Here is a 22,143-nt window from a genome sequence, read left to right as displayed (position 1 = left end):
TGTAGTGTAGCTGAATATAATTGAAATGTAGCAAAAGGAATTTAAAAAATCTTCTATCATTAATGTTTATAAGCTTAAAAGAAAACTGAAGTTGTTACTAAAACTTGATGGAGAAAATGAAAGCAAAAATAATCTATCAATAGTTATATGTGTAAAAATTCCATTAGCATAATGGAAGGAGACTAGACCCTCATAAGTTTATGTGGCTTTTCATATATCCACAGTTGTTAAAGAGAGATGGACAGTAACAGCTGTTAACAGTGTCAACAATCAAGCTGGATGCAGTGTGGATACCCCCTCCCCCCAACTGTTTCCCACTCAAGTGAATTATGAGTTCTCATTGTTCAGAGACACCCAGATAAAACATTATTTGAGTCAAGTTGTGAGAATTGGGAAATATCCACCTGGTAGACAAATTTCTGTTTCTTTATAAAAAAAGAGATGGAAAAGTAGATCACATTGTATCAATCAAAGTCACTAGAAAATGTTAAAACAGAAAAAGAATCAGAATTGTAGAAATAACAATAAGAGGATTCATGAGAAACCATTAGGGAGGTCCAATGGCATTTTTTCTTGGTTCAGGGGCTCTAATGTGATGTTTTAAGAACACCATATCGGAAATGCAGTGAGACAACTGGCAAGAAACGTGGGGCCGCCTCAATCTCTAACATCAAAGCCTAGGTGGAGAGAATGCTTGGTTACTTGTTGCTTAATCCAACATTACATACTTCTTTCAAACGTCAAAAACATTCCCTAGCCTTTGCACTGCTCTGCAACCTTAATGCTAATCCTACCTTAATTATAAAATCTTTTAATACTGTCCCTCTCCCCCACCCCCAACTGCCTTGAGGGATACATAAAACACTCATTTGGGTAAAAGACAGATAACTCACACGAAGCAGTGAACTGGAATTGAAAAAAGGTGCTTCTTTAGCAATGTAAGGTTCACGGTAGGTTCCAACAGTATCTATACGGCACTGAAAAGGCCTTTTCTCCTCTCACAAATCTGAAATCAATTTCAGGCAGCCCCCAAGTTTTATGGTCAAATACATTTTCTTCTTTCTCTGATGTCTTTAACAGACTGCAACCTCTGCTTTCTTTCGGAATTCTCTTAAATAATAGGAATCCCCCTCCAAAAACTTTGTTCTATCCTATTAGTCAATTCTTTTCACAGTAAAGGACACCATTTTAAAATCTGCATTGATTTGTGGTCTTTTTGTGCCCTTAGGTCTCAGAGTACATGCTAATTATGGCTATATACTTGAACTTGAGCCTTGCAAACTTACAAAATCAAATAAATTACCTTGAGAGTAAAATAAATAAATTATCCCTCGCTTGCTCCAATCCAACTCCCTGCTCTTTTATTCTCCATGATTAACAAGGTGAAGTGATCCATTTTTCTCTCCCTAACATCACTTTAAATGTTTTTAGACAATTACCATGTCTCCCTTTCAATTGTCTGCCCCAGCCTGAACATGCCTATTGCTCATGGGTCTGTCTTATTTCGAAACCTTTTATCAGTTTGGTCTCTTTCCTTTGAACTGTTTCCAATTTGTCTTTCTTACCAAACATGTGATGTCCACAACAGAGTGCAGAATTCAAATAAGCCTAAATAAAAGCAGCTCACAGAAGGATAAGTGCCTTATTTCTTTTTGGAGTTCTATTAAAACCTGCAGTGTCTTTGTGGATGAGATTTTTTTTTAAAATGAAATCCTCTTGCTTAGTGTCCACTACTCATAATTCTGGACATTTTTTTACTATAAAGCTATCTCTAGTGTTAATATAAAATAATCGTTCCTTCTTATGTGAACTACTTTGTAGGCTTCTTATAAGACATCATACTGTTTTTAAACAATTTCCCCATTTTTTGATTATTCTATATTGTAATGCATCCTCAACATGACTTAATGTTACTTTAAGCTTCTTTTTTTAATCATGGCTGTGATAAGTGGGGTGTTTAAATTTTTAAAAAGCTAACAAGTTATTGTTTTTATTTTTCTTACTGTCTTTTTTTTTAAATTCAACATTCAGTAGAAGACATTCAAACTACAATCGTTACTTTCTCTCAATTTGACCTTGACCCATTAATAATTAGTCTCATGCCCAAAATATCAAAGACAATAGGCCATCCATCTTTTAGTAGTTTGTCTAATCCATATTTCTCTAGTTTCTCTCTAAGAATGCCACCCCCTGTTCTTGAATAGAGGGCAGGTGTTCCATGACAGCTGCATAGGGTCAGCTTCTTGGCTGGCTCCCAGCAATGTGAGTGTTCCCTCACCCTTCATTCTCCTCACCTCCTTCACAACCCCTTCCTTAGCCACATTGCAGTTGGCAGGGGTAAAAAGGCACCAGTTCAAACTGAGACCTTGAGATGAACATTATCAGAGATGACTCTACCACCTCACCAATAGGCAAAGAGGGTCATAAATTTTAGGAGCTTAAAACAAACTACCATTATTTTCAGCAAAACTATACATCCAACTCCAGATATGTGTCATTTATCAAAAAATGAAGAATATCATGAAATCTAAAAAGTAAATGCTTTTAAAATATAGTTTTTGATTCTTATCTTACACTTTAATGATAAGAGCAATAATTTAAAGACAGATTTCCTTGTCAAACTTTTTCTTATTCATAGTCACAGAGAAATTCTTGGTATAGGAATTATGACTCATCTATAGTACAAAGAGTACCCCAGCAGCGGCATCTCTGGTTCAAAGTGGTCAAGGACAGTTAAAGCCTCCATATATATATATGAATATATTCAGAAAAAATTCCCTCTTTGTAATAGCAAAGAATTGGAAAATAAAAGGTGTCCACTGTCTGGGGAGTGAATGGACAGACTGTGGTATATTAACATAAGAGAATATTTTTTGATAGTAACAAATAGCAAACATCAGAAAGTAAGAGACATATTAGAAGATTTGTCTGAATAGTCACAGAGTGATATAAATGGAATCAGGAAAGCAATATATGCGATGGCTAGAATTAACCAAAAAGAACCCCAAAAGAAAGTCCAATTTTAATTAGTTGTGATAAACATTCTCATAAAATGGGCATCATTCCTTCCTTTTGGAAGAGTAATGGGGGACTATGGATATTGAATGTTAGACATACTGTCAGATGTGGTCAATTTATTTTTCTGTTATTTCATTGCAACCAGAAAAGTTTCAGTGATAGGGAGTTGGGGGACTATTAGATTTCTATGATGGAAAGCAACATGTATATGCGTGTTTGTGTGTGTGTGTATGTATATGCATGTGTATGTATAAACATATGCATATATATATTAAGTAGGTTATCATCTTTTGACAAATAAGACTTTTTTTAGCCTCTGTTTGGTACTAATTTTAATTTAAAATGCATGTGTGAACATTATTATGGCATATATTTGTAACAGTGCTAATGCAACGTGCATACCAGAAATGAAGGCAGTGACTTCTTAAGATTTACTTAGTAATTCTTTCAAAGGGAGATAAAATTAGTTTCCTAAAAGAACTTTAAGCACCAGACTTTTTTTAATCATTGTAGCAGCAAATAACCAATGGCCTAGAAAGACAAAAAATTTCCTTTTCCAAATGTAAAACACAGGGTGCTATTTATACTTTTTTGGCTCAGAAAAAGCTGTTAAAGTATATAAGTATGTGAAGATATGATTATTCCTTTTCCCAACCCTTTGTTGGAGGTATAGAAGAAACCGTCTAGACATGATATTGGATTAAGAGCTAATAACAAGAAGTTAGTGGATTATAATAGCAGGAAAGAATAATCTCCTGGATCCTTTGTTGGGCTTACCTTGTATGTCAAATGTCAGCTCTTTGGGGGAGCACTTTATCGAAAACACAATAGCATTGTTGATAGTTTTGCCTCAGCATTTGCAAGGATGCTTTGTTGGAACCAGCCGGTATTTGGCCCATAGAGTCAGGGTTGCAGTGGAAAAAGCCCAAAGGAAATGCCAAGGAAGTTTCTCCAAAACTATAATGTATGTTTACATTTTTGTGTGGTTGGGAGGGGGGACAAGGCTACTTGTTGAATTAGGAGACAAAGTACTGAAAACATACGTCATGAGATGTTACTGTCACACAAAGTGGAGATTTATATCATCTTGGGGAGCTCTGCAGAAAGATGTTTACTCTGCTCTACCACTTTGGGAGAGTGATCCTGCTAGGTCCCCTGGTTTAAGCATTTTGGGCCCTCAGGGGTGTTAGACTGAGAAGCAAAAGAATCCCTGGGGATTCAGTTTTCAAAGTAGTATTTTACTAAGTCAACTTGGACATTGTACCTCAGAATTCAAATGGCATAAGACCAGGGATGTGCTGGAGTTAACTCAAACTGGCTGGCTAGAGCCAATTATTAAATTTTCAGTGTGAGCATTTATACCTCAGGAATTAGCAAAAGCTACAAAGTGGAGTTTAATGAATTGTTTTGTTGATGTTTGGAATTAAGAAAGTGATGGAGAAAATTTTATTACTGCAACTTATAAGTATTTCATGTGTACACTCCCACACCCCTACTCCCTCACAAAAAGGGAGTTTATTGTACTGATTATTGTACTGGCTGTTAAACATCTCTGGCTGTTAAATATTTAAAACTTCACCACTGGAAGAAACACTTTTGTTTTTAGCACGGGTGCCATGAATCTCTGTAATTCTAGTTTCCTGCAATAAAGGCCACAAAGGAGAAGAAAGGCTCAAACTTCCTATTGGTGATATTATGGTGGTAACTAGTCAGTCCACTAGCAGCTTAATAAGCCTTTTCTATAAAGGTTTTAAGTATTGTGATAAGCAATGACTAGGAATGGGTCCATGAGTAGAGTGCAGGACTTAGATTTTAATTCTGCTTCAGAGACTCAGAGATTATGTTGCTGGGCAAACTATTTAATTTCTCTTGTCCTTGGTTTCTTCATCTGTAAAAATGAAGAAATTTTGGACTCAATTGCCTAGAAACCTTTTTTTTTTGCTCTGAATCTATGAATACAAAATCCTATAATTGTGTTTCATGTTTTTGTGATGATTTTTGTTTAATGTGGTACTAATAATACTAGAAAAATGCATCCATTAATTAATAAGTATTTATTAAACTCCTATTGTATACTAGGACAAAGTACAATAGCCAGTGACCTCACAAGATTATGGGTTTAGAATTGGGAGGGGTTTAAGAGGTCATCAAGTCCAATAGCCTCATTTCACAGATTGGTAAATTGAGGCCCAGAAACATTGAGTGACTTGCCCTAGTTTATACTACTGATAAGTGTCTAAGTTAAGATTCAAACTCAGATCTCCTTGACTCCATCATCTGTTCATTACATCAGAATACCTTGAGGAATTTACCATCAATCAGGAAGGATATTTATCTGTAAAGATAAGTAGAACAGACATAAAACAAATAGAAGGCAATTTTAGGGGAGACATTTACTGGTGGTGGGGATCAGGAAAGGCTTCATGGATAATGCTTGAGTTGAAATTTGAAGGAAACTCAGGGCTCCAAGAAGTGGAGGTGGAAAGAGAGTGTATTCTAGACTGTTGGAGTAGTCTGAGTCAAGGTATGTGTTGGGAAATGGCATATCATGTGGGAAGAATAGCCAGAAGGCCTGCTTCACTGGTATGAAGTGGCACAGTCGATAAAAGTACCAGTATAATAATCAGGAAGACCTGAGTTCAAATTTGGTCTCAGGCACTTTCTAAATGTGTGACCTTGGGCAAGTTACTTAAACATTATTTGCCTCAGTTTCCTCATCTGTAAAATGGTGATAATAACACCTACTTCCCAATTGTTGTGAAGATCAAAAGAGCGAGTAATTGCCTAGTGGTTACCATAGGGCCAGGCACATAGTAAGCACAATAAAAATGTGAGTTATTATTGGTAGTAGTATTAGTATTCTTATCACTAGAAGTAGTTAGGCCATACAGGGAATGGAGTGCCATGCCTGAGGTCAGGAAGTCACCTTCCTGAGATTGAATCTGGCCTCAGACACTTAGTACCTGTGTAGATCCAACAAATATGGATCAATTCTCTGCTGCCTGCGGTAATTTTGGCCTAATAATTAACTCCAAGAAAACGCAGGTCCTCCATTAACCACCACCACACTATCCATATGTGGAACCCTTGGTTACAACAAATGGAGAAGTTTTGAATGCTGTGGATAAATTCGCTTACCTTGCAAGTGTACTTTCCAGGGATGTACACATTGACAATGAGATTGATGAACACATTGCCAGAGCTGGTTAGTGTTTGGGAGGCTCTGAAGAAAAGTTTGGGAGAGAAGAAGTATTAGACTGACTACCAAACTGAAGGTCTACAGAGCCACTGTGATGACCTCATTGTAGTATGTCTGTGAAACATGGATAGTCTACCAGCGCCATGCCAAGAAACTGAATCACTTCCACTTGAACTGTCTTAGGAAGATTCTGAGGATCACCTGACAGGATAAGGTACCAGACACTTAACCTGTCCTTCCTCAAACCAAACTGCCAAGCATTCAAACTATGATTCAGAGAGCACAAGTCGATGGACTGGCCACATTGTTTGAATGCAAAATGTATGATTGCCAAAAAGACTATTTTATGGAAAACTTGCATGGGGCAAGCAATCACATGGTGGTCAGAAGAAGCGATACAGGGACACTCAAAATCTCTCTCAAGAACTCTGGATTTGATTGTGCCATATGGGAGACAATGGCACAGGACCACTCAGCATGACATGCCTACATCAGAAAAGGTGCTGTGCTCTATGAACAAAGCAGAGTTGAGACAGCACAAAAGAAATGTAGGATGTGCAAATTTGGAGTAACTACCCGAAATGTTCACACAGACTGTGCCAAATCTGTGGTAGGGCATTTCGAACTTGTTTTTGATCTGATCAACCACAGTCGGACACACTGAAACTTTAGTTTATCATGGTAATTGCATTTTGGTCCTCTTCAAGAACGGACAATAAAACCAACCTGTGTGACCTTGGGTAAAATCACTTAATCCTGTTTGCCTCAGTTTCCTCATCAATGAAAATGAGCTGGAGAAGGAAATTGCAAATCGTTCCAGCATCTTTGCCAAGAAAATGTCAAAGACATTGAACATGACTTGAACATGACTGAAACAACTGAAAAATGATCATTATTATTAGTTATTATTATTAATGATAACATCTACTTCCCAGGGTGGTTGTGTAGATCAAAAGAAGTAATAATGGTGAAGTTCTCATCACCCAGGAAGCACTCTAGAATTATTGTTATTAACATTATGATTATTTGTATGAAATGTTTAAAAGTCATGGAAAGGTAGATTGGGACCAGGTTATGGTGGGCTTTTTTGCTATCCCCTATAATTGACACCACATTTCCCATCTTGACTCCTTCATACAAAGATGATATACCATGTGTTCTCTTAATTCTCCTGGACCTCTTCAATCTCCTCAGAGCAGAATAATTGCCCCCTCCAGAACTGTATCTGGTACCTTGCCAGGAATAAGCCCCTACTCTACAGCACCAGTGAGATGTGCTTTGTTCTGTCATTAAGTCCATTAATACGTATAGTTATTAAAGATCATAGGATCATGGATCTAGTGCTGATGACTTCTTCTCCAAGTCCCTCATTTTACAGAAGAGGAAACAGATTCAGGAGAGTTAAATGAGCAACATATACATTTATTTATACTCAGATCCTTTGACCCCAGAGCCAGTGCTATTTCTACTAGGTGGAACACTGGATAGATTCCTGGACCTGGAATCAGGAAGACTTGAATTCGTATCTAGGTGTGACCTGAACAAGTCATTTAACCTCTGCCTACCTCAGTTTCCTCAATTGTAAAATAGAGATAATAATAACATATTACCCCCACCCCATGCTGTGAGGATCAAATGAGATAATATTTATAATGTAGTTTGCAAACCTTAAAATGCTATGCAAATACTAGCTATCATCATCATCATCATCATTGTTCTTGTAACTTTGTTCTTTTGTTATTGTTAAGGTCATTTCAGTCATGTCCAACATTGAATGACCCCATTTGGAGTTTTCTTGGCAAAGATATTGGATTGATTTTCCATTTCTTTCTCCAGTTGATTTGACAGATGAGATAACTAAGGCATTCAGGGTTAAGTGGCTTTCCTAGGGTGACTCAACTAATAAGGATGTGAGGTTGGATTCGAACTTATATAACTATCTCCCAAGAGATAAGAGTAGTATCCTGGGGAGATATTAGCTTGGATGTGTGTTTCCTCCTTCGTTGTCAAAGAAGACCATGCCATCAGAGAAATGAAGACATGACTTGCACTTGACTTTGTTTTGAGTGAGGCAGGGCTATGCAGGTCACTAGTCTCACTTCTCCTCCAGAGGCATCTGAATCTAGTGACCAGATATTCATCAGGATGACGGGAGATGACCCAGGATGAGGCAACTGGGGTTAAGTGACTTGCCCAAGGTCACACAGCTAGTGTCTGAGGTGAGATTTGAACTCAGGTCCTCCTGACTCCTGCACTGGTGCTCTATCCACTGCACCACCTAGCTGCCCAGTTTGGATAATTATTCCACAAGCTCATCATAAGGGCCCATATTTGTAAATTGCCCCTAAAAGAAAATTGAGTTCAGTGTGTACTTTCCATGTACTTTCCATGACCTGTATAGGCCTCTGATCAAGTTCATCCACTGACATATGTACTTGTGGGATTTCACTGCTTAAAAGTTATTCTTCTTTTTGTCCTAATGATGTATAGGCTTGGCCTATCTTATTAAAAAGCTTGCTACTTTTGACTCTAGTCATCTGCATTCCTGTGGTGACTGATATGATTGGAGCATTCCTGCTTATTTATAGTTGTATTAGGGATGCAGTGACATAGGTAAGAGACCTGCGTTGATTATAATCTCTCTCCCATATTTCAATTCCTCCTCATGCCCTTTGGGCAAAGAATTCACTTTAAGTTGTTTGTCTCCGTTTGTTTTACCTGCCTTTGGTGTGTCAGAATGAAATTACTTTGTCCATTTAAAATGATCCAAATGCAAAATAAAAATAATTCACTTTTCCTTCGTAGAAAATCTCCTGATTTTTATTTTTACTTTCTGTGCTGCAAACCAGAGAAAGCTTCAGTTCTTACCTATTTCTATTCAGCATCAAGGAACAAAGGATGAAGACCAAGCTGAAAGATCACAATAAACTATTTTTAAGTCAAGTTTTTATAATAATAGATTTGTACTTGTAAATGTTTGTACTTATGAGACCAGCATGACACCACCTCTCTTATTGGCTAAGGACCAATTATGCTTAATAAGTTCGTCCTCAGAGCTCATTAACTTACCACTGTGAGACATGGGTAACTAATGTGGTATAGCATAAAAAAAAATCAAGTACTATTTTTATTGCATTTTATTGAAATGAGAGGTTGAGTGAATGGCAGAATGAGGACAGGGCCAGCTTTGGAATCATGAATACAGGGTAGGGGGTTCAAGTCCTTATTCTAGCATATGTTAGCTAGGTGACTCTGGCCAAGTCACTTTTGGTACGTTGGGAAACTCTTTTCACCTGCAAATTAGAATCACAAGAATGTCCTCACATTGATGAAATGACAACTCAGTGCCTACCCCCTCAAGCCAGCATGAGCCTTCACAGAGGTGGAAAAGTTGGAGTGAATCCAAAGATGAGCCTTTAGTAAAAGACTGGAGTGAAGGGGCTTTGTATTAGAACAAAAGTTGAGAAGACAGATGGATTCAGGACCCCAACTTAAAGACTAGGGTTGGATATCTGGACTTGATTCAGGAGGCAGGAAAGGATCATTGGAATATTCCCTTTGCTTCCATAAGATTTTCATGAATGTTTCTTGTTTGAAGATGAAGTCTATCACCACATGCTTTTGTTCACGAACTTGAAACAAGAGATGTCTTCTGTACACATTTTTCATCCTTAATATCTTTATATCTGATGATGAGTAAAACTATTGTCAGGGCTTTTTCCCTTCATCAAATAAAAAAAATGAATTTCTGGTTCCCTTAAGCTAGTGTAGTAAATTTTTGATTAACTGGAACCAACCAACATCATTGACCAAATTGCATTCCACTGAACACACACTTTCTCTCTCTCTCTCTCTCTCTCTCTCTCTCTCTCTCTCTCTCTCTCTCTCTCTCTCTCTCTCTCTCTCTCTCTCTCTCTTCACACACACACACAGAGTCACACATGCATATATGTGTGCATGCATACACACAACATACACTGTACTCATCTTTTAGGAGAGAGGGTCAAAAGACAAGTGGATTAGCTGGGAGACATGAACGTTTTGGTAAATCCAGACCTTCTACATCTACACTTTTATCATGGTCAAACATATATAATGCACGATGATGAGCTTTTAAACAATCTCTGAAAGGATCAAAGAAAGATTAAATTTCACTCTGCACATGTGCACAAAATAGAGAAGATTCCTAAAATACTGAGAAATATTTTTAATAGCAGATTTTAAATCTAAAAATGATTTTTTTCCAGATTGACCTATATTGACTAGAACATCGAGTTCTTGAAACAAATTCCATTTTTCTGAGTTCTTAAGCTATTTGTGTTTTAGAGTATTGAAAAGATAGCTATTGTTCATGGTGCTAACACTGAAATTAAGAATTAACATATTAAAATGCATTATTTATATAAAAGGAGAATAGGTAGTACAGGGTTGACAAACTTTGTTTTCTGTAACAGGCCAGTAGATATTTTAGGCTCTGTGGGTCAAGATGCAAAATTTAAGATACTATGGGGCTACTTATATAATAAGAGGGAAAATAAATTGCCACATTTTTTATTAACAAAACAGAAACTAATAATGATAATTGTATAATTTTTGTAATATAGACCTTCTAACGAGAAAAAATAGAATTCTTTTTTTTTTGGTGAGGGGACAGTATAATGACACTTCATTTTATTGAGGTTCACAGTTAGTGTTCCCCATTATCCAAACTGATTTGAAATGTTAATGCAGATCTGTAAGGAGATTCTATGTATTTTATCTTTGAAAATGTCTTCCCCAAAATAGATACTGCCAAATACTGATATCAATCCAAGTGCATATTATTTTCATTGAATAGAATGAGTTCTCTTCATTGAATAGAAAGCTAATAGTCTTAAACAAGTTTATTTTCTATGGACACTTTTTTTTCAGGGGTTGCAATCAATATGATTCAATTAACTCCTTATAAGCTATATAGTTTTCCTTGTTTGACTAATAAATGAATGACTAGGAAAATTACTCTGGTTTCAGCTTCATTTTTATTAAAAATAAAATTCAAGAAATTCTCATGTGTTGAGATTTTCCATTTAAATTTTTTAAATTTTTCTGACGATTGCTTCCTCGTGAGTTGGGAATATTGTGATGAGTGCTTAGCATGGCAGTGTTGATGTGCATTGTATCCTTTTACACAGATGTAGTGTCATAGTATAATAAGCACACTGCTTTGCCACATAATTCAAAAACGAAATAATCCACAATCCACTCTGCTCCCAAGTGTGACTTTCAGCTTTTGCCTTCATTTCTTGTTTTGATATGATGACTCTATAAAGATAATTTTATGTTGAGGAATGGTGGTACAAATAGCACTTGAAATGCCATCAAGTTGTAACGGCATCCCTATGATTTGGAGAGCACCTAGCAACAGTGTGAAGAGATGTGAGTGCCCCATATATTCTCAGTCCCAACTATTCAACTCTGATACTGTAGTGTGTTAGCAACCATATGATAATACATAAATGAAGGAGAATGACTGAATTCCAATAAAACTTTATTTATAAATACTAAATTCAAATTTTATGTATTGTCCTTTTTCATAAAATATTCCTTTCATTTTTCAAACTATTATAAAATGTAAAAAAAATATTACTAGCTTTTGGACAATACAGAAAATAGTGGCATGCCAGATTTTGTCCATGGGTCTTAGTGTGCAGCTGATCCCGGGTGTAGTAGAAAGATTGTATAGGACTCAAATTTCCTCTTTTCAGTTCTTAGACCTTTCATGTTTACTCTCTTAACACACATTTCCTAAGTATGTATCCCTTCATCTATGAGGCCTTAGTGTTTTTATTCCCACTAATTGTTGTTTGTGCTGCATTCTTGAAGAGGACCATGATATCAGAAGGATGATGCCATGGTTTGCAAGTGAATTGGATTTAAGTGAGGGAGGGCTGTGCAAAGTCACCAGCCTCACTTTCTCCTGCAGAGCCATCTGGGTCTAGTGGCCAGATATAGATCAGGATGACTGAAGATAGATCCCCCTCCTACTAATGGTTTGTTTTGCAAAAAAAGTATTCTGATTGGTGGGTAAAAATGTTCTCCTGAAACTTTTCTTAATTCTACTAGTTAATGAAATTCTTCTGCTTTGAACTGTATCATATAGCTGAATAATGAGAATATACACACTGGTGAGGACTGCAAATTATGGTTTTCAGTAGATATAACTCCACAGAGTCTTTGGAACCTGGAGTAGATTTCTAGGAGTTGCACATTAGGAAGATGTGTTTTAGGTAGTCACTTAAAATGTAATTGTGGATTATGACGCAATAAAATCAACAACTCTGTGTGATGAGAAAAGGATGGGATCTTCAAAAGAGGTTTGGACAGCTTTCTTTCATAAATAGTCTGATCGTATCCTGAGTAGGAATATGGGGAGTAGATGTAAGGGAAGAGGATATTGAGTCCAAATGGGGCAAAGACTTTTCAGGAGAGTAATTCAAGAGCCAATAAGGAGAAAATTGAGACAGCAGGTGATGAGACAAATGGTGGCAGGAATCAAGAAACCAAATGAGATATCCAAACAGGCGTATCCAGGGAGTTAACTAGCAATCAAAAGAGAAGTCAAACATGGGACCACTTATTACAAGGTTCAATATGAGGTCCCTCTTTATGACTGTGTGCTTTCACAGGTTCAGTGTTCAGTGGTCTGTTGGCCATTGTCATACTTAATTATGATAGGAATCCTCTGCAATCCTCCACATTTGTCCATAATAGGACTGGGCAATTATATATGATTAATTCCAGAGAAGATGATATCTAGGGGACAGAATTCTAAAATTAAGTTGAGTAAGAGTGAGGAATAATGGGAGAAAATGATGACAAACCTATGGGGAAATTAAAAATGAAAAAAAAAAGGCCTACAATCACAGAATATGGAAAAGCAAATAAGCATTTATTAAGCACCAACCATATTCCAGGCAATCAAATATTACTTCATGTGATCTTCATAACAATCCCAAAACATAAGTTCCTTTATCACTTTGGTGCTGAGGAAACGGAGGCCAACAGACATTAAGTGCCTTTTTCAGGGTCATCTCAGATACTTACAGGGTGCATCTGAACTCAGATCTTCTCAATTCCAGGTCCTGTGTTGATGAGCCACCTAGTTGCTTCAATAGTAAGAGAAAAAAACTCTGAAATTGAAATCAGAGATTTAAAAGTGGAAGGACCCTTAAAAATCATTTAATCTACCTCACTCAATTTAAGATAATGAAACTGAAACCCCATGAGTTTCTGAGCTGTCTAACATGTCTTAGGAATAAAGTGACAGAGCCAGAATTTAAACTCATATCTTTAGGCTGCAAATCTAACATTCTTTCCACAACACTATACTGCTTCTAAATGCTGGATTCAGATGTGAGAAACAGAGATTTGAGCCTCCTAAAATGAGTTAAAACCCAAATAAATAATTATAATAATTATGATAATAATAGTTCCAAGAGGAAAAATAATAGATATTAATGTAACACTTTCAAATTTGCAAAACACTTTAACAAGTAAGTTAAAAATAAGTCCCGCTTCATTTTATCTACACAAGTCTCATTTTACAGATGAGGAAATAGAGATTAAATGATTTACCAAAGGTCATATAGCTAATAAGTACCTGAAACCAAATTTAAACTTGGGTTTTCCTGACTCCAGGTCCACAATGAAATATATCTATATCTATAAATTTTAAATATTTTTATTCATTTAAACAAGTACAAAACAAGAAAAATACATTTCCGTGTACATAGTACAGCATAGAGGATTCAATATAAAACTATATTTATATTTCAGACTCTTTACTTTTTTGAATGAAACAACTATGCAATAAATACTACATATTGTTTTCAAATATACCAACTTTTCCGTGCTTCTTTCTAATCACTACCTTGTTCTCCTATTCCTCAATCTACTAACTTTCTAAAAGTCCCTCTCATTTCTTCTCCCCTACCCTCTCTTATTCTTAACCTACACAACTTTTTAAAAGTCATTTTCTCATGGTATCCTCTCATTTTCTTATTTCTTTCTAAATGAAAAAAAATCTTTTATACATATATGTACATACATATGTATGTATATGTATGTATTTAGATATATGTGTATATGTGTGTGTGTGTATATATATATATATATATGCATCTATGTGTGTTCCCTCTTTAACCCATTTCCCATGAGAGTAAGTTTCCAGGACTACTAAGCCCTTCTCTCCAACTTGCTTCTTTAATATCAGATCTCCTTCCACTGTCTTTTGTGTGAGATACTTGCTCATTTTTACCTCTTCCTACCCAGTTTCATTTTCAGGTGTTGATTGATGGTTTCTTTTTCTATTTATGTTTTACCTTTGTCTTCTAGAACTCCAAAGAAATTTTCCTTTATAACTTCTTGTAGTATTGTATCACAAGTTTTTTTTTTTTTTTAAGTCGTAACTTTAAGTTAGTCATAGAATTCTTATATTCTCTTTCCTAGATCTATTCTCTAGATCAGTTGTTTTTCTGAAGAGGTGTTTCACAATCTCTTCTATGGTTTAATTCTTTAGATTTTGTTTTATTATTTCTTGTTGTCATAATGTTTCTCAAGTTAATTTTATTCCTCAAATTTTTGGATCTCTTTTCACAATTGACTAGTTTTCTTTTCATAATTTTCTTGATTTTCTTGAATTGCTTCTATTTTTACCTAATTTTACCATATTTAGTTTTTGAAGTCATTTTAAAATTCTTCCACAAACTCTTTTGGGTTTATTGTTATTTGATATTTGAGTTAGGAATGACTTTTTAAACTTCACTATCTTCCTCTGCATACGAGCCCAGATCTTCTCTATCCCCTTAGTGGCTGTATGTGTTTAGGTTCTTTCTCCTTTGTTCACTAATGTTTATTTTGTTTTGTCTTATGTTTAGCAGTTTATTATTAAAATCAGATTCTAATCTTGAGGTATAGAAAATGTTACCACAGACCTCAGGTCGTTTTTATTGTTTCTGAGCTCTATCTAGGACCCTAACTTAGGGCACTCCTCTCCATCCCTAAGTCATGGTTAGGGTCCCCAGCTATGCAGTCACTGTATACACTCTTGCTCTGTGAAGTCCCCCCTGAGGCTGCCAACTTCAGCAAGTGCTTGCAGCCAGCAGAGTACCCATCTCTCTGCTGACAGACTCAAGTGTGCTCACCCCTTGCCTACAGATACAGCCAGGAGCAGGACTGAATCTGGTCAGCACAGCTGGGTCTGGCATCCAGTGACAGTGGAGGGTCCCTCAATTTTCTCCTACTTAGTCATCTGACCTCTACACTGTCCCTGAAGTGAGAATTCCTAAAAGCAAAGTTGCCTGCCACAGCTGCCCCTAGGGCTTGTTGTTTGTTGATTCAGTGGAGCTTGCCTGGAGGTGTTTGCACTTTTCTCTGGCCAACCTCTGCCCCTAGAGGTTGAGTCTTTCCTGACCTCTTCTCAAGTGGTCTTAGGAAGACAACTGCTTTGCCTCCACTTTTATTTATTTCTGCTGTTCTGTGTTCATTTTGAGGTGATGTTCTGGGTTGTTGTTGTTTTGTTTTTTGAAGAAATTTTTAGAGCCTAGAGTTTTCTGACCTGCTCCACCATCTTCCCAGAATCCTCCCCACTATAGAATGTTCATATTGTTTTAAGCCCTAGAATAAAGCTTGTAACACATATCAAAGAAAGAAGCACAGAATTTCTCAGTGGCCAGAACAAGTGGGACCAAGTGAGGATCTAAGGAAGGATATAGCACCATCCCAAAAGTTTTGAACCTTTAATCAAAATAACAAATAACAGATAACAAAACAACAACAACAATAAATAAATAACAAAATAGTTTTTTTTTTTTAAAAGACAGGATTAGAAACAAATTTCTCTTCCTGCTCTGAATCTATCATTAGATGATGCAAAGTTAGGCTGGTCACAAAAAGATGAGGTCTATGACAAAAATGACCAAATAACTGTGACTGGAGATAATTCGAACATTCTGGAAAGGCTGTGAATAAAACCTTTGGACAGGTGCAATCAACTGTCAAATGATCATCCCAGCTAAGGACAAGAGGGGCAGCTAGATGACTTAGTAGATAAAGTGTTGAGATGGGAGTAAGGAAGGCCTGAGTTCAAATCTGGCCTGAGACATTTGCTAGTTGTATGACTGTTGGCAAGTCAGTTATACTCAGTTTTCTTTTTAGGCAGTTAAAGGGATTTGTAGCCAGGAAGGTCCGTGTTCAAATTTAGCTTCAGATACTCAATAGTTGTGACCTTGGTCAAGCCACTTAAACTCTTTTCGCTTTAATCTGCTGCAGAAAGAAATGGAAAATCACTCCAGTATCTTTGGCAAGCAAATCCCATCCAAGGTCACAGAGTTGGACATGACTGAACGACTGAACAGAAACAATGACAAAGCTAAGGACAAAGAGGTCTATCATCAATAAGTTAATGATAAGGGTGGATCCGACTCAGGCCAGTTACCTAACTGTTCACATTTAATGCTGGGACAAAATTAGAGGCCAATCAATACATAACTAAAGGAAGATATTCAGCAAGGATATCGTAGCAAGTAGTTTGGGTAGACACATCCCATTGCATCTCCCACCTTGTTGAAAAATATATTTCATCAGTAGGGCAGGGTGGAGTAACTCATACAACCTTGGCATGTGTGCCAAGTCTGAAGGACGCTGACTCCACTTAGGTGAACCTTTTTATGTATTTAAGTGACCAGGCAGCCATGTCAGTATGGCCAGAGAATATCTGGAATCTATGCCAACGCAAAGTTTGAACTTTGCCCCCAGGTTATTTAAGTTCTGGGAACCATTTTGTCACCTTACAGGGAAAAAAAATGAAACAAAAACAAATTTAAAAAGACAAAAAATTTAGGCTAATTCATTGACCACATCAAATACTGATGGGCCTCCTACTATGTACCAGGTACTATATTAAGTGCTAGTGATTTAAAGGCAAGAATCAAACATTACTTGTCATTAAGGAGCTTATATTTTATTGGAGGGATACATAATGTACATAAATGTGTATTATATAATGAAAATTGAATCAAAAGAGAATACTAAATGATGAGGGATCACATGAAGTTCATTGAGAAGACAAATTCTGCACTGAGCTCTGATAGGGTAGTACTGCTGAGTAGTATGTTCATTCTAGGCCTGGGGAACATCTTGCATAAATGAAATGACAGATGAGGTATCTGAGAATATGTTGGAGAATCATATGAGAGAAGAGATATAACAAAGAAGAACTAGTATTCTAATTTGACTAGAACAAAGACACTGAAAGATAAGACTGTGGAGTGCCAGAAACATCAGGTTATGAAAGTTATACAGCATTTTATCAAGAACCATTGATTTTTTTGAGTGGGAGTGGGGTTAGGAGAATAGATATGATCAGACAAGCTTTAGAAAGATATTTTCATAGCCTTGTGGAGATCAGCTTGGATAAGTGAGAATCTGGCAATAGGAAGGCTATTTAAGAGGATAAAGAAAGTCCAGGTGAGAGGTGATAAGAAGCTGATATCAATTAATTGAATTTGGAGGATGAAGTTCAAAGAAGGGTCAAAGATGACTTTGAGGAAATGGACTTGAATCAGTGGAAGGGTGATAGAGTCCTCATCACAAACATGCTGGTTTGATGGAGAAAGCAAAATTTTCTTTGGGACGTATTGAGCGTGAGATGTTTGTGGAACATGTGGCAGAAATATCCAGCAGGAGATTGATAATTAGTGATCAGAGTACAGGAGAAATATACTAAGTGCATATCTATATTTTAGAGTCATGTGTGCAAGGATGATATTGGCTCCATATAAAGTAAGGAGATTTCCTAGTAAACTCAGGGAGAGAAAAGATCACCCAAGCAGAGGTCCAGGAAATAGAGAAGGGATATATAGGACATATATGACAACCCCTCAAAGAAGACTGAAAAGTTCTCAGATGGGTAGATGAACCAGTAAAGAGCAGTGACACAGAAGTTAAGGGAAAGAGATTATCAAAGCAGAGGAAATGACACAGACCCAGGATACATCTCTTGGGATGAAAGGTAAATCCTAGGATCCAAAGAAAGCCATGAAGATTCAAAGGTGTGGGTGACACAAAGATCAATGGAGTGGCTCTTGGAAGGTATAAATAGGTCACAACATATTTCTATGAAGGTGCTACATTCAAGAAATGGCATAAAGGAGACAACCATAAAATGCATGATCTGAAACAAAAGGGGGCTGATCATAGAGTAAGAGTGAAGGGTGACAGAAGCATAGGCAAAGTGCTGCATTAGTTACCATGTAGTAGTAGTAGAAGCAGTAGTAGAAGAAATAGTAGTAGTAGAAGTACTAGTAGAAGTACTAGTAGTGGTAGTAGAAGTAGCAGTACTAGAAGTATTAGTAGAAGTAGTAGTAGAAATAGCAGTAGTAAACAAACAAATGAATGAATGAATAGATAAATAAATGAACAAAAAAAAGACCTAGAGAGGAATGTCTACAAGGTATAGCTCAGAACCTGGAGAAAAACTGCATAGCAAGAGAAGGTGGGGATGGTTTGCAATTTATACTGTTGGAGGAAATACCTGCATTGATGGTATTATATATATGTATACATATATATATATATACACATATATAATTATGCATATATTTCTTTACTAAGGAGTCTGGATAAGGTCCTTAACCCCTTTGAGGGCTCAGTTTCCTTATCATTTTTCTTAAATGGGGATATGGCTAGAAAAACTCTAAGGTGCCTTTAAACTCTAAATTTATGATTCTACAATTCTAAGTAGAGATTAAACATATTTACAAAAAAAAATTGAAGGTCAAAGTAAGTGAGTAAATGGTTAGAGGGTCCTTTGCCTCTCAATGAGTCCAAGTCATTAAATGTTGATGAATGAGTCTCCTTGCTAATCCACATGGCCATACTATTTTCCTAGCTCAGATGGTGAGTAGTGAATTTCACTTTATCAGGATTCAAATGCCCTCTGAAGATTTCTGCAGTACTTCCTGGTCAGATTAACCCTTTGCCTCCTGATACTAGGGGTCTGATAGAGAAAGTAGTAGCACAAAGGGTAGTGTGGGTAAAAAATATTCAAGGAACTGACTTTAAATTTTAACTGACCTATGCCTACATTGTGACGTAGAACAAATGGAAATAGTCTCTTTTTAAAAAATCAGCCATAAAATACACCCATAAAATAGGAATATGTCTGCTAATCTGCATAATGTAGGGCTAAAAAAAAAGAAATTAAACCTGAGTGAATTTCCCAAAATTAAATATAAATCTCATCAACTTTATGTGGACATAGCATATGGTGATGAAATAAGACTAAGGCCCCCAAATCTGTAACTCCAGTCACTGAACTAGAGATCTTTTTCTTGCTGTTACTTCTAAGCAATAAAATATAAAGGGTTTATCCCATCACAAACTGCATTGATAGATGCCAGCCTCTTCTATTCCCTGAAATGGTGCCTCCTGTTTCCCATTAGTCAGAATTAGTTCTAGAAGATAATGCTTCTTGTCATGTCCCCCACTTTTTTTTGAATGAAATAATCCTTAAGCCAAGTGAGACTCCTTTGCTTTTGTCAGTGTGCTATAGCACATCTTCATATATGCCCACAACCTGCCGTGACTGATGTATCATACCCACTATGCTGGTTTAGTGATCTGCATATGAAAATGCTTATCTATTTTATTTTTTGCTCTACTGTTCTGTAGTATGGTTGCATGACAGTAATACTTCTGCTTATTGATTTTTCACACAGATATTCTCCATCTGGCTCAGTGGCTCTTGGATTTCTTTTAGGATTAGGTATATTCTTTCAAAATTATATTTCAATAACAGGTTCCAATTCTACCAGACACATTGATGCCTATGAGGTCTAATTTGACTTCTTGAGTCAGAACCTAAAGGATTCTTCATTTATTCACCGTACTGAAATAGAACTGTTGGGTATAGTTACTGTTATTCATCTTTCAAAAATCATAGGGGACAAAAGCAATAGATCATAGCAATAGAGATAGTCAAAAGCACTTTTATTTTCTTTTTGGAGGAGAGTAGGATATTCAAACAGTGGCCTTCTGAGTTTGACTTTATCTCCTGACAAATTTCAGAATCTATTACTATTAATATTGTATGATTGGTTTGCAAACATTTGGGAAAGGAGATTATGATTACCTACAGTCTCATCAAAACAATTCCTAAACTAATCTCTGTCTCTGTCTCTCTGTCTATCTCTCCATCTGTCCTCTAACTCTCTACATCTCTCTGTCTCTGTCTTTGGAATAGTATTCTTCTATTGGGATATCATTTAGTGGGATGTCATTGATATAATCTACCTGGTTTTCAACAAAATATTTGACACAAACTCTCATGGTGTCCTTGTAGGCAAGTTTGAAATGGTAGGTAGTGATTGAATGACCAGAAAACCCTCCAGAATCTAGAGCAGTGTCTACTTAGAGTGAAATCTGATGGAGAATCTATGGAATCTATACCTGATCATTTGATATTCAACATTTTTGTCAATGACTTAGATAAAGGCTAAATGCCATGCTTATGGAATTTGCAGATGATGTGACTCATGGAGAGATGGTTATGATGTTGACTGAAAGCGACAGCATCCTGAAATTTAGTGTTGGACCAAATTAAATAAGTTGAAATTTAATAGAGATAAGTTGTCCATTTCAGTTGGCCACTTCCTTAATATGAGTTCACAATATACAGTAACCCCAAATGTAGCAATGCAACCCCAAAAATGTTGAGCAGAGTTGGACTGGGTTAAAGGAGACCTAGAATCCAAACAGTGGCAGGAGGTAGTTCACACAGAGAATTATGCTCCACCTCAAAATAGAAAAGGACCTCAGAAGCTATTAGTTGTCCAGCCCATGTCTGAAAGAGTTCCTTCTATGATATATTCCTGATATATATTTAACCTATTCTCAAAGACCTCTAGAGAGAGAGAGAAGTTTTGTTGTACTCTACCCTCATATACCATCTAATTTATTATTTTTACTCTGGTTGTCAAATTTTAGAAGGAACCTTGACACATTAGAATGGATTCTAAGGATGATAATCTAAATGATGAACGTGCTGGAGATAATATAAGGATGAGTTGTATAGGAGCTTGCAGTATTTAATATGAAGAGGAGCCATTTAGCTTGGTGATCTCATCAGTTTTCATGGACTGTGGTTTTGGTTTGTCCTTTGTTCTTGATGAGAACCATGGCATCCAGAAGGAGATGCCATGACTTGCAAGTGAATTGGATTTAAGTGAAGGTGGGCTGTGCAAAGTCACCAGTTTTGCTTTCTCCTCCAGAACCATTTGGCTCCAGTGGCAAGATACAGATCAGGATGATTGGAGCTGGACCAAGATGAAGTGGCGCACCTTAGCCTTTTTAAGCTAAGGTCTCTCTGAGGCCTCACTTTGAGTGAGGCAATGTCCATTCAGTGAATACATCTGTTTAAGAAGTGAATCAAGGCATGGCCCCTTTAATCAAAAGAAAAAAAAATCATGGGGAGGAGAAGACCCTGGATTTAATCCCATGGATTAAATTATCATCTTCATTTTGATGATTCTTAGATCTATTTATCCAACCCTAACCTCTTTCCTGTCCTCCTGACTCATTTCTCCAACTGCCTATTAGACATCTGAAATTGAATGTCTTATAGATATCTTAAATTCAATGCGTCCAAAACCAAATTTATATTTTTCCCCTAATTATTTTCTCTTCCTAATGTACACATTTCTGTGGAGAGCACTTCTATTATCTCAGTTACCCAGTGTCACAAAGCTCCATGGTGGCTTTCAGTTCTCATTCTTTCTCTCATTTCTACTATCCAGTTGGCTGCTAATTCTGTTGATTCTAACATTTTAACATCTCTAGACAGTCTTCTCCCCTTTGACATAGTTAACACCATGGTAGAACCCTCATTA

Source organism: Notamacropus eugenii, chromosome 7 (assembly GCF_028372415.1).
Source record: "Notamacropus eugenii isolate mMacEug1 chromosome 7, mMacEug1.pri_v2, whole genome shotgun sequence".
NCBI lineage: Eukaryota > Metazoa > Chordata > Mammalia > Diprotodontia > Macropodidae > Notamacropus > Notamacropus eugenii.
Note: the sequence above shows the minus strand (reverse complement) of the source record.